Source organism: Talpa occidentalis, unplaced genomic scaffold (assembly GCF_014898055.3).
Source record: "Talpa occidentalis isolate TD23 unplaced genomic scaffold, MPIMG_talOcc4v2.1 talOcc4.4, whole genome shotgun sequence".
Taxonomy (NCBI): domain Eukaryota; kingdom Metazoa; phylum Chordata; class Mammalia; order Eulipotyphla; family Talpidae; genus Talpa; species Talpa occidentalis.
The window spans coordinates 31,515,676-31,528,955 of NW_023604295.1; the positions used below are offsets into that span (position 1 = coordinate 31,515,676).

Genomic DNA, 13,280 nt, shown 5'->3' on the forward strand with positions numbered 1-13,280 from the left:
GTTCCACCCTCACCCCAACCCATAAGGATACCAACCCATCTGGGTTTGCTGTCAGTTGAGAGACAGGGCCGACTTACACCTGCAGCAGGGCACACTGATTAATTTATTTTGCATCATTTTGCATTACCTGACTCCAGGGCCTCCAGCTTGACATGCAGATTTATGTAAAAGAGACCCAACATGCAAATGAACCAGGCCTGCCACTTGTTTTAGTAACAGTCTGGGCTGCATCACTGGTTCCTCCAACCCAGCTGTTCCTCCCAAGGCCCACTGTTCTCGTAGGCCCTCACAGGACCAGGAGGGGCCGTGGGGCCATTGTACCCCGCCTCCCAGCCTGCCTCCTATCTCTGCTCTGCTCAGAGTCCAGAGCAGATGAGACGCCAACTTGACAGTGAGCTTGGTAAAAAGAAGGAACTTAGATATGTGGCTTCCCCCAGAAGTTTCTGGCTGTGTTACTTGTCAAGAGACAGAGAGAAGAGTGGAGAGATAGACAAACATACACAACAAAACAAAAGGAAATTCACAGACAGAGAGGCAGACAGGGATTCAGAGATGGAACTGCACATCCTAAGCACGTACAGAGAGGGACAGACAGATGGACAAAGAGCAGACAGAGATGGCACAGAGTCAGGATGAAAAGCAAAGAGACACAGAGACAAGACTGGCAAGATGGGGACAGAAGGAGGGGGTTGCTGATAGAGGGGGCGGAGACCAAGAAAGGAACAGATTTCAGAGTTGCTGTGGAGGAAGAAGTGAGGATATAGCAACAGCCTGAGTGTGTGGAGGAAAAGTGAGGGAGGAGTTGGTGAGGATGACAGCTTGATGCTGGGGAGTTGGGAAAAAGGAGTCACCTATGGAAGTGATAGTGACGGAGGAGACCTGCGGGGAGACCTGTAGCTGCCCACTTGGAAGCGCTGCCAGCAGCAGCACTGCCACCATCTCACAAACCCTTGATTTGTATCCATCTAGCTATATTTATACACACACATATCCACAGACACACATATATAAGCCTCATGGGCACACACCGCGTAGAAGAGAGCATTCTAGAAACTTCAGGCTCTAGAACATAAGCCCAAGCCGTTAGGCATTATCTTATCTGCCCTAGAATGGAGTCTTCATTAAAGGGCCCGAGGAAAGTTTGATTCCATGCCCCTCTTTGCCCGTGGTGCCAGGGTGCTCCTTCCACACCTGTCTGGCCTCCACACTCCCTGTCCTTTGAATGTGTTCCATTTAAGCATAAAAGCAGTCAAATAAGTAAAAAAAAAAAAAAAAAAAAGGGGAAAACCCCTATGGTTCCCACAGCCTCTTCAGTAGGGAAATTGACTTTGTGGGAGGAGGGTGTGTGGTCCTGGAGTGCAGGAGGGGAAGCTAGGAAAAGCATCCTGTGGCTTTTGGATTATCTCCACTTCCCTTGTACAAGTGCTCCAAGGAAGGGACAAGAGGGGGAATTTCTTCAAACCTAAGGTGGCAGCACTGGAGGTGCCCTCAGAGACTTCCCAGTCCAGCCTGGTCGTTTCACCAGAGATCGCAGCGTTGGTGAGGAGCTGGTCTAATAGGCTTTTCATCAAACAATTATGGTTTCTTCTGAATCACCCCTTGGCGTGGATTCCCATCCCTCTTGTCCTGTGATTCCCCTGACCTGCCCACATCAGTGCTGGACACACATAGCCCCTTGGACAGTGGATGTGTTTTTTACTCAGAGACAGATGAGATTTGGACACGGTATGTGAATGTTGTGGGTGCAAATTCTTCTTGCACACTTTTCACTGTAAGAAAGACTTAGGTCTCAGCTTGGGACATTTCCATCTCACCAACTCCCACTTGCCATGTCCAGCAGTAAATCCAACAAACAGCTCAACCCAGTGAAGGTGTGTGCTGTGAGCTGGGGGTTTTCACCTGGCAGAGTCCTGCTTTCAGAGAGATCTCCAGGAACCTAAGGGAATCTCCAGGAATCATCTCTGGGAACCCCCTACGCATTACAGGTGAGGTCAGCTCTGCAGACTCATAGTACTGCCTGGGCCTGGCCCAGTCTGCTCACTTCAGCCAGAGGTCATCGGTTGCACTCTGGCCTGTCTTTGGGTCACTCTGGGCAGCCTCCTGTGTCACCTTCACATCAGCCTCTAGTCCAGTGGTTTTTAATCTCTTGGGAGTGAGAAACCCTTTGAGAACATGATGAAGGCCACGGATGTTATCCCCATCATGTCTTTAGTCACAAAATCTGCACATGGTGTCAGAGAATTCGCAGCCTCTCTGAAGCCCTCAGCCCAAGGCAGACCCGACCCCTCTGCATTCTTCAGTCCTTCGGAAGCCATTGTCCACATATCTGAACACTATCCATTTCAGAGGGAGACTGTAGCCCCAACAAGGTGGCGTTTCAGGACGCTTCCTTCAGAATGTCTTCTTTCTGTCTCACGGAGTCCTTTCTAGGCAACTATTTCTTCTATGAAGAAAGTCAGATCTCAGCTACCACTACCCCCTAGCTACATATCAAGGCAAGCCCAAGAGATGCGCACTCCACACTCGTTTATACTTTCCCTTGGACTCTCTCCCTCGCTCCCCTTCACTCTTCCCACCTCCCCTCCATCACCCCCTCTCACTCAGTCTGTGAAGCTGACTTCATTTTGCTCTGTCAGAGCCAGGGCTCAGCTGAACACCAGATCCTGAGGTGGCTCCAGAAGGTGCAGAGTGCATGAGACACACTAAGAAAGCTGAAGCCTGGTAAGTCTTGCTCCCCATCAACCAGACCATGGATGGCCACCTTCTCAGAAAAAGGACCTCTGAGAACAAGAGTGGGAGGAAAAGCAGAGAAGCTACAGGAGAAGCAGGGGTAGGGAGATTGGTGGGGGTCAACCAGAAAGAGGATGCTCTCTGCAGATCTCAGACCTGGGGCAATACCCCGCCCCCACCCAGTGCCCCCACCCAGTGCCCCCCACCACTCCACCCCACCCTCACTCCCAAAAGCTGGTGATAGAGGGGACTGTGGACTCCAGGCTCTGGGCCTGGCTGGAGATTCGGCGGGGAGGGAGTTGGGAGGGCTGGAATCTCTGGGGGCCCAGGGCAGGGTAGGGGCATGGGAAGTTCTGTGTGGAAGGTCCAGGACTCAGGGTGGGCTGGGGCTCGGAAGAATGAAAACAGGCCCCTCGCCAGAGAGGGGTCTAGCCAGCCCATGGGGTGGCCCAGGCATCCAAAGTGCTTTTAGATGGAGAAAGCTGCCTAATCTCCCTCTGGAAATCAGGAAGTTGGAACCCACACAGCTGATTACAGGGCCAGAGGAGCGATTTCAGACAAAAGATTAAAAGAATTAAAATCGGCTCAGGAGAAAGCAGAGGAGAGGGAGCTAGGGGGCAGGTGGGGTTCGGGGAGGTTCTGCTAAGCCTCTGTACCCTGAACTCAGCTGAGAGTGCTTCTGGGGGTGCAGGTGGGAGCCTTGCTGAAGTGGAGTCCAGGGGTAAGGGGCAGCCTTGCTGTCTAAGGGTGCTTCTGAGGGGGTGAAGGTCAATGATAGAGAGGGATTACCATGGGAGGGGGGTCCTGAAGACCCCGAGAAGGCTCTCAGAGAAGATTCAAGAGATCACAAAATAGAGTCTGAGCCCAGATTTCAAGTTGAGGCAGGGCCCCTGGGAGGTGCAGATCTCTGGGGGGTGGGAACAGTCTTGGTCCTCTTAACCACCCCTCTCCTATAGGCCTGGAAACTCCAGCCCTAAATCTTCTGACTAAGCAGGAAAGAAAGATAAGAAGGTGTACGGTGGGTGACTGTTAGCAAAATGTGTTCCTGTGGCGATCCTGGGGCTGAAGGCCGGGCACGAGGGCTATTGTCCCAGAAGCCCCTAGGTTTAAGAACAAGGACTGTCCTGAGTAGTAGCCTTGGCCTGCTTTAGTGCTAGACAAGAGAGTCAGGGCCGAAGGGGAGCTGGGGCTGAGGCAGACACCAGTGATTCCGCTGCTCTGCTGTCTGCTGTGGTCACACAGGCACATCACACACACATCCCACACACACACATCATTCAGTCATACTTGCTTGCTCTTGCATTCTCTCTCTCTCTCTCTTTCTCTCTCTCTCACACACACACACACACACACACACACACTCTTAAACATACATTTAAATAACTTGCAGACGTATATTAGCAAAAACATTCCATCTGGGCTGGGATTTCTCTCATTGCTTTGAATTCCCCTGGGTTTTAACTTGAAAAAAAAAAATAGGAAGAGGCAAAGATTTGACTAATGTTGGGTTAAGGTTTTTTTTCTTACCCCTTTCTTTCTTGGTTACTGACTGCCAAGAATTTATGTTTGTAAAAGGAAAAGAATTAACTGTGTTGATTAAGAGGCAAACTCCCTGGAAATGTTCTCTCTTAACCCTTTTGTACCCTCTCAGTGAGAGATACTGGGGTCTTCTGGCCTGGGACTTGATGTCCCTGGGCTAGAGACCCAGAACTTTCCAAGGGGTCGATTCTCCCCAAGGGGAACTTATGAAACAGAGGAAAGCTGTGCCTTCTGGTGTGTGAGTGTGTGTACGCAAGTGTGTGTGTCTATGAGCAGATGCGTGGGTAAGTAGTGTGAGCCTGTGTGTGAGCGTGGGTCCTGTGAGTTAGTGTGTGGGAGAGGAGTATGTGCACGTGTGTGGGTGTGCACACATGGGAGTGAACGTGGTGACTGCATATGGTCCCTCAGCAGAAACTGGGGGTGCTGGGAGTCTCTTTGAGGTGCTCGGAGTCTCTTGGGGGTGCTAAGAGACTCTGTGGCCTGCTGGCTGCACCGTAAACTCCAGGAAGGTGAGGGAACCTTCACCTTGACCAAATCAGCAGGAACTGATTTGGTGGGGGCAGAGGCCTGAGGGGACCGGACACAAAGTAGGGAGGCAGAAGGCTGGGGGAGGAGAGGCCTTTGCTGGGGGAAGCAGGTTCTTTCCTGATATCTGGCAGCTGTTACCATGGACTAACCATGACCCAAGGCTAACCCGAGCCCTGCTCAGTGTTCTTGCGTGGGGACCTGAGGTGGTAGTGGATTTTTCCTCTTTCAAACTCAGTCTAAACACTCACCAAGGGCTTCCTCTCTCCTTTTCCCTTCCATAACTTCCCCAGCCTGGGCTGCAAGGGTCTTGAGCTAGGACAGCAGAGAGGCTGAAATTTCTTGGAAAAGGGTGCCCCTGGATCTGGGGGTAAAGGGTTTGACTGGAGAAAGGTGGTGGGAGTTGGGGGAAAAGAAAGAGAAGAAAAGAAGAGCTTGTCAGCAACTCAGAGCCTTGTGCATATGTATCCAACCATACAGAACTACTAAGGTTCCTGAGCTCTCCATCCAGCCTCACAGCTAGATATTGCACAGACTGTTTCCCTTCACCTTGATGGACCTTCTGTCTCTCATTTGTTCAGTCAATTCCTACTTGTCCTCTAAATTTTAGATGCCACCTCCTCCAGGAAGTCTTCCTTGCCCCATCCTTAGCTGTCCCCCTCTGGTATGACAACATACAGGCACTTTCTACTTCCTTATGTCCACTTACGTCTCTTCTCCATTGGACCCTGCACTCCTTGAGGATGGAGGCATTATCTTCTTCCTGAATCCCCAGTGCCTAGTACCATACCGTATGGGCTCAATCAGTGATCCCTGAGTTGGATTTGAGACCCTTGACAGCTGAAATCAATGTTAGCAACTCCATATGCTGTGATCTAGAGCATCTTGTATATATCCTCTCACTGTGACACTCACCAAGACCCTAGGGATATCTACACATATGTAGGACCCTCTATACTATTCCAAATAGAACTGTCCAATAATTGTCCAGTATATGAAAGATCATAGCCAATGCATGATAGCTATCCAAGAACGTAATATAAGTAAGCTAATGTGGTTGTAAGGATTGCTAAGGGCTTGAGTACAGAGACGAGCCCATGCTGTCAGAGCAGAGTGCAGAGCAGAGAAGGGAAACATTTATTGAGCACCTAGTATGTGCCAGCACTGTGCCCCAGCCCCAGGTATCTGGTAGTCAGTATTTTACTTTATCCTCTCCATCCTGTGAGGGAGGGGTCCTTACCTCATTTGACATATCAGGAAACTGAGACTAATCGATGTTATGTAACTTACCCACGGTTACTCAGCTGGTGTAGATTAAGGTGGGATTTGAACCCAGGGCTGCCTGAACCCAGAGCTTAGGTTTTTCTAACTGTGGCATGTTTCAGGAAGGATGTGAATTTCAAAACTCTGTTTTGAAAGATAAGAGGGGCATGGCTTTATAGAGAAGTATCTCAAGCTCTGGCAGGTGGGGGACTGAGAGTTCCCAAGAGGGAGAAATATCAGCTAGCCCCTGAGTTCTCTAAGCTACTATGTGAGCAAGAAGCAAGGAGAAACCAGCATGACCAGGGACAGTGCATCTGTAAAAAGAAGGTGGTGGAGAGAGAGCAATCAAGGCCTCTCCAAAATAGATCTGAAGCCCAGTCTTAAAAAGGCTCTGGGTGGGGTTTTCAAAAGAAGCCAACACAGATGGAGTGCTTAGTGGGTGGCAAGTGCCAGTTCTTACAGTAAGGCTATGAGGTGGGTCTTCCTATCATCACCAATACTGATGGGCTCAGAAAGGTTAAATAAACAGCCCAGGATCACATGGCTGCTTAGTGACAGACCTGGGATTTGAACTCAGAGAGTCTGACTCCAGAGCCTGTGCTTGAGGCTACTACACGAGGGAGGAAAAACATGCCTGGGGCTTCAATATGAAGGGTCCAGTATAAGCCACTGGCAAGCTGAATCTGGGGGTGTAATCCCAATATGATTGTAGGTGGGGGAGGAGTCAAGGTAAAGGAAAAACAATCTCCAGGCTTATGAGTTAGGAAATCCTTTGAGGCTGGGAAATACTTAGAAACGGTGGTGGATGTGGCAGGGACAGAATGCGCAGTCTCTGTTGGTCTGAATTTGGAGAACTTGTCTTTGCTTTGGGGACTTTGGGGGGGTCACCAGTCCTTCAACCTTGTCCCATCAGAGAAGCCCTAAAGTCTTACGACAATGTAGGTGGTTCCTAGGTCACCTCCCCTGGAGAACACTCACCTATTTCCTCACCCTGCTGCCTGTGATCAGGGGACCCACGCCTTGTTCCTTCAGGACTCCTACTATGCTGGGGGGACTGGGCATGTTGCTGTTCGGGGTGTCCTCTTTTCTCCATTCAGAGCAAGCCTCCCAGGAAAGGGGACTTGCAGCTTCTCAGGAGCTCACTTTCAGTTATGCTGCTTTGTGGTCTGAGTGGGGCCAGTGTCCTAGGGCAGTCACATGCCTCTGCCAGCACATTCGGAGACATTTGGAAAGACTGCAACAGCTAAGCCCTGGGCTGATGGAAGATGTGACTTCCATGCGCTGTCCTGCTCTCGTGGTTTGGAGTGTTTGGGATTCTGTTTTTAGGGATGCCTTGCATCAGAACACCAGGAGATATTCTCTTGAATACTTGTGTTCAAGAGACATTTTCTCCCCAGCTTTGGAACTTTGGGTCTGGAACAAACTGGTATTCTGGGATCCCCTACCACTTCTCATAGCCACTGCAGAACAGCCTCCAGCCATTATCTCCCTTGCCCCACACCACTGGCAAGAAATTGTCTTAAAACATACCCTGAAGCATGAGTATAAACACCCTTTACCTTAGTACAACGCCTTATCGTCCCCACTCATTCTTGTATCCTCAGCCCATGGGACCCTCTTCAGATCAGCTCTGTAAGGCAGGCAGCTCAGAGATTATTTGACCCATTTTACAGATGAGGAAAATGAGGTCACATGGTTGGTGAGTCACACTGGCTGCACTGTTAGGTTTCTGGGTAGTGGGACCAGGAGGTGACCCAGGATGGGGAGGGGCCGGGTTCTGGGTCCATGGGAGCTAGAAGGATTCAAGGGATGAGTGGTCACAGTTTCTCTGTGCCCAGAAAGTCCCAGCTTGAGTCACCAGCCTGCCCCTTCTGGAGAGACCAGCAGCTTCTCCCCATAACGCTAGCAATGCCTCTCCCTTTTGCCGCCTCCCCAAGGCAATCTCAGCCAGGCCCTCCTGGCTTTCGTAGGATCTGACTCAAGATCTGTTTCAGGTAGGCAGTATCTGTAGATCCTCCTTACGTAAGGCCCACGGATAAACAAGAGTAGGTGTTTGGAAATTAATTATCCATGAAAGAACAACACCACGAACAGCACTGGGGCTCTTCAGAGAAAAGAGCAGCACGAGGTGATGGAGGGGCGGTAATGTAATACCCAATTTCATAACAGCATCAACAATTAGGCCTACGTTTCTTTAGCAATTTCAGGTTTATTAGGCTATTTGAGCTCATAAAAGTCCCACAAGTGAGTGGTGATAATTACAACTACCATTTAATACATGAGGAAACTGAGGCCCAGAAAGGTGTAAGGGATTTGCCTTACAGCAAGGAGTGGGGAACCAGGGCTGGGTCTGTCCTGTCTCTGGAAGTTTCTCTAGGTGTTTTGTACATGGGATTCTACATTCCTGTGAGGCCAGCTGTGGACAGAGGAGTGGCTGGCATCAGATTCAGAGAATTATCCTGCACGAGGTCACTCAGAGACAGTGAGTCAAGCACCCTTATGCTGAGGTCAGTTTCCTCTTTCATTTCCCCAAACAATTGTTGAGGAGCAAGCTCCTTTGTTTCCTAATCTCAGATCAGGAGTTGAGGGTATTTGCAGTTGCTCCCAAAGGTTTTAATAGCGGTGGTGATCTGAAAAAAGCCATCAGCATTCCTACTCTGGACATCCATCCTCCTCACCCTCCAGTCCCCCAGGCAGGCAGGGGGATGTCCAGCCGTCTATTACCACAGCCCCCTCACTGGTTCTTAGCCTCCGATATCATTCCCATTCAGTCTTCTTCATGACTGGCATGGAGCTCCCCCCTGCTCTCATAAATTGTCAGTGGCACCCCATTATTTCCAGCCTCAGCTTGGCGTTCAAGGCCTCAACCAATCAGATTCCACCCGTCTTCCCAGGCCTGGCTCCTCCCCCTCATCCTCCTCTGCAAAACCCTGTTTTCAGCCAAGAGTGGAGGACTTGCCTAGACGTGTTTTGTTTTCTCAATCCCACTGTTCACTGCCATATCATTCCCTCACCTAGAAAGCCACTCCCACCTTCTCTGCCAGCTGGATTTCTGTCCATCCTTCAAAACCTGTGACCTCCTTCATGAGGACCTCCTTTTTTTTTCCTCCACCAGGAAGCCATCTCTGCCTCCTGGGACATCTAACTTGATATATAGGCCTCTTCACAAGCAACCCCATGATTGTGTGTTGTTGTAATGGTGTAAAGCAGCTGTGGATGTTTATAAAGCTGCAAAGATTGCAGAATTCTTCAGTGCTCTGTGTGTGTGCGTGTGTGTGTGTGTGTGTGTGTGTTGGTATGAGGAGTGAGCACAACTATGTAGAACACCTGAACACAAAGAAAGGATTGAATGTTCACTGGAATGTGTCAGTCATGTCTGCTTTCCTAATGAACAGAGAGCCAGATTTCTCCCTCAGAAGAAAGAGACCATTTGCTATTCACTATAATAGCGAGGGAAGAAGTAAGCAAAAGTGTGCATTGCTCACTTACTATATTCCAGGCACTGTTTTAAAGAGGAAATTTCACGTGAACAACAAGCTCATTTAACCCTCAAATATCTCTGAGAGATGAGTATGGCCCCATTTTGTGCATGTGGACTGTGGAGCGGAAGGCTCCTCAGAAAATAGACCCTAAAAGGAAGATCTATGTACAGAAGGTCAGTTGGGGGAAGCTCCTGAAACATCCCTGTATGGGGGTCATGGAGGCAAGACTGGCTCAAGGGAGAGGTTATAGGCAGTGGGGTTCCCATGAGGCCTCAGCAGCTCCCAGGGGGCCTGTTGCAGCTTGAATGGCCCTTCGAATATGTCCCCAGTTGAGGCAATGGGCCAGGTCACTGTACCTCCTGGGAAGGGCCTAACTCAGGCAAGCCAGCTCCCTTTAGCTGAGGGCAATTCCCGGGCAGGTCAGCATCTGCTACACACACAACTCCAGGCCTGACAAATGATGGTGCTGTGGCGCTGCTTGCTGGCAGTGGAAGGGTTGGGATGGCACTGGGCCCTGCCCTTGTCCTGAGGCACTTGTGTGACTTTCAGAAAGCAGCCTGGCCACCCTGTGCCCAAGAGGTGTCTTCAGGAAGACCACGCCCAGAAAGTCCCCCGTGGAAATCACCGCATGAAGAGAATCACTCTCTTTTCTGAAAGATCTTGAGTAGATCCAGTGTCAAATAACAGCAATGAGAAGGTAGGTATTGCTGGTGGAGTTACTGATATTTTTTGTTACTGTTTGGTTCTTACTCATACTTTGGAGACTTTAATGGTGGAATCCAACTGTGGTACTAAAATATTTAACAACATGAAAACACCCAGGACAGTTAGCATGGGCGCTGGCAGTGGGCATCCTGACTGAACATGAATTAGACCTGGTAGGCTCCAGAGAACAGGGTTGTAGCTCCCCCCTGAATACCGTGTGCTGGGAAAGTACCTCAGAAGGGCTTTCTTCAGAAAACAAAGCTGACAGGGCAGTCTCCTGAGGGGTTTGAGCATTTGGTTCAGCATCTGAGGTGGAGTTTTCATCTCTGCTTTGAGTAGCTCCATTTTGCAAGGACACTGTCTTCTTCAGCTCTGTGCATGAAATCTCTTTGGGTTCTGGGCAAAGTACCACCCGGCCCTGTGCCTCAGTGTCCTCATTTACAAGTTGAGAGATTTCCAAACCATTTCTCTTTGAAACAGGAGAATCTGGTGAAGCCCCCTTAGGAAAAGGGAGGTGAGTGGGCCTGGTCCAAGGCCTCCTATTCTACTTTAGCAACTGCTCTTGTATTTGTTTGTGCTTCCATACGGTTTCACTTAGACCACATTCCTCAGCTAAAAACAAAGCCTGGGAACCACTGGGCTGCATATGATATCTGAGGTTCCTCACACACAGCTTTGACATTCACGGGTGTGAGTAAGTGAATGGACAAATGGATGAATGAACCAACAAATGAGTGAGCCAGTGAAGGGATGAACTCTGTGCACCCAACCCTCCCTGGTCATGCCTGTTTTGGGGGGCGGGTGGTCAGCTGTCCTGGGTTGTTTGGACATATACACAGGGCGTGATCAGATACTCTCCCAATGTCCTGTCAATTGCAGGATTCTGTCTGTCTCCACCATAGCCACAGACAAGGCCTCCTCCCTCCAGGCATCTCTGATGCCACCAGGCCTGAATTGCACTTGTCTTCTGCGACTTTCCCAATATGTTGACTCAGCTGAAAGAAACTAACAACAGCAGCACGAGTCACTGGTGGGTTTGGCAGTAGAATCACTGGGTTTTCTCAGTGTGTGTCCAGGGTGTGGCATCATGTCTGGCTTGCCTAGTTCCCTTCCATCTCAGGGAAAGGGCGCCTAACTTCAGCTTTGCTTCCTTTGCTCCCTACTTTTCTTCCTCTAAGACAGTGGGTCTCAATTTTGGCTGCACACTGGAATCACTTAGGGAGGTGGCCAGAGATTCTCATTTCTTGGCTTGGGGGGGTGGTGATCTGGACAAAAGGATTTGGAAAAACTTTCCAGGTGATTATAAGAGGCTGCCTTCTTTTAATGGAGTGGGATTCAACTTCATCCTAACCTTTTTCTAGTCGTAGGATTAAAATATGCTGGAGCTGGAGAAGCCTGGATCACAAGCATTTATTAACAGTGATGGGAAGGAAAGGTGAGTGGGGGAGTAGACCTCACCATATCCCTGCCCACTACCCTTCAGCCAAAGGGGCAGTTTTCATGGGTGGGGGCTCCTAATAGACTCAGACAGGTCAGTCCAGTTTGATGTCCAAGTGTGAGGGTGTGAGAGAATTGGTGAGGAGGGTACAGGACACTGTGAGGCTCCAGGGCTCTGAGGACACTGGGTCGGCAGTGTTGTCCTTTGAGGAAGCTTCTAGACAATGTCCTAGGTAGGCAGCAGCATTCTTATAGGGCATGCCAGCAGCAAGGCCCATCCTGGAGTGACTCTGGGCATCAGAGAGCAAGCTGGTGAGAGCAAAACTTTGGGGGGACATGGCACCCACTCTCAAAGACAGTCCTATTCTTGAGCACGTGTGGGACACTCCTGAGAGGTTCCCCAAATCACAGAGTGAGGCTCTGGCAGTCTGGACTTATGGGATGTAGAGGTTTGAGGATATTTGAGTCACAGATACAAGCCACAAACATGAAACCTTTGAAAGGTGGTGGTGGTGTAGTGAGGTGCAATTGAGGGATATCAGAAAGGCAGACAGTTGCCTCCTTCTCCGAAATTGCCCCTGGGTTGGGTCAGTCACCCTGAACAGCTTTCACTCCTCGTGCTCACCATACAGTCAAGGTCTTCTCAACTCAAGATTCTTTTGCACGCATGTTCTTGACGTAAATTATTTGCTTTACTTCCTATGCAAGCTCTTTCTTTCTCTCTCTCCTTTTAAAATCACATTTTCTCCTAAATTAGAAAACCTCTTTAATTGTTAGCAGGAGCTGGGGTTCTGCTCTTTGCATGGACAATATCATTAAACATTGGAAAATAAACAAACTGGAAAAGTTTAAGACATTTTCAAACCCTTTGCTTCCCAGAGGGCGTCTGGGGCCCTCCGCAGGACAAGGTTCTGCTGGCCTGGGTTTATACTGTGTTGATGACTTGACCCCTCCAGCTGTGAGAAGGCAAACTGACAGCGGGGTTGTTTTTACTAAATTTCCCAGAATTGCAAACTTGATTTGGGAGGCATTTGCGCTGATTTGCGCTGAGGTCTCCAGCGACTGCACCAGGCTTCCTCCTTGGGTAGAGTGCATGATGGGAGTGGGCCAGTGGCTCTTGCAAGCTGACAGCTGTTGTAAACCATCGCTGTCCTCCAGAGTTATTCCACAGGGCCGGGGGAGAAGAGGGGAGCTGTGGGAGGGGGTGGTGTGTGAGAACATTTCTTTCCATCTTGCTGAAATGTGAGTCTAATGAAATGATAATGAGGTTGTGGCCTTTAAGCTCCATTGAGCTTCTTGCGCATTGTAATTTTACCCAGAGTGGGGCTAGTTTTTGAAATGATTAAAACTATCGATTCCGAGGCCTGTGTGGCTTGAATCGGAATTCATTAGAGGCCCAGAGGTGAGGGATAAACATTTTTCCCTTGTGCAGTCAGGAAACAGACCCGTCTTGTGCGAGTCTCCTGCCTGCCCACCCACCTCTCCAGCAGGACCCCTGGCAGCACAACTGGCCAGTGCAGGTACCCCTCACAGTGCTGGCGGATAGACAATAAGTGGGATCCAGCATCCAAAGAGCAACAAGCTATGCAAGTCCCAACC

General features: G+C 49.8%; 1 long non-coding RNA gene across 1 annotated transcript; it reads left to right on the forward strand.

Annotated features, from left to right (window-relative positions):
• Nucleotides 1-2,650: 2,650 nt before the first annotated feature.
• LOC129146821 (uncharacterized) lies at nt 2,651-11,753 on the forward strand. Its single transcript, XR_008554084.1, has 3 exons — nt 2,651-2,721; nt 10,089-10,236; nt 11,606-11,753. It is a non-coding gene; the product is annotated as an uncharacterized LOC129146821 (long non-coding RNA).
• The last annotated feature ends 1,527 nt before the right edge of the window (nt 11,754-13,280 follow it).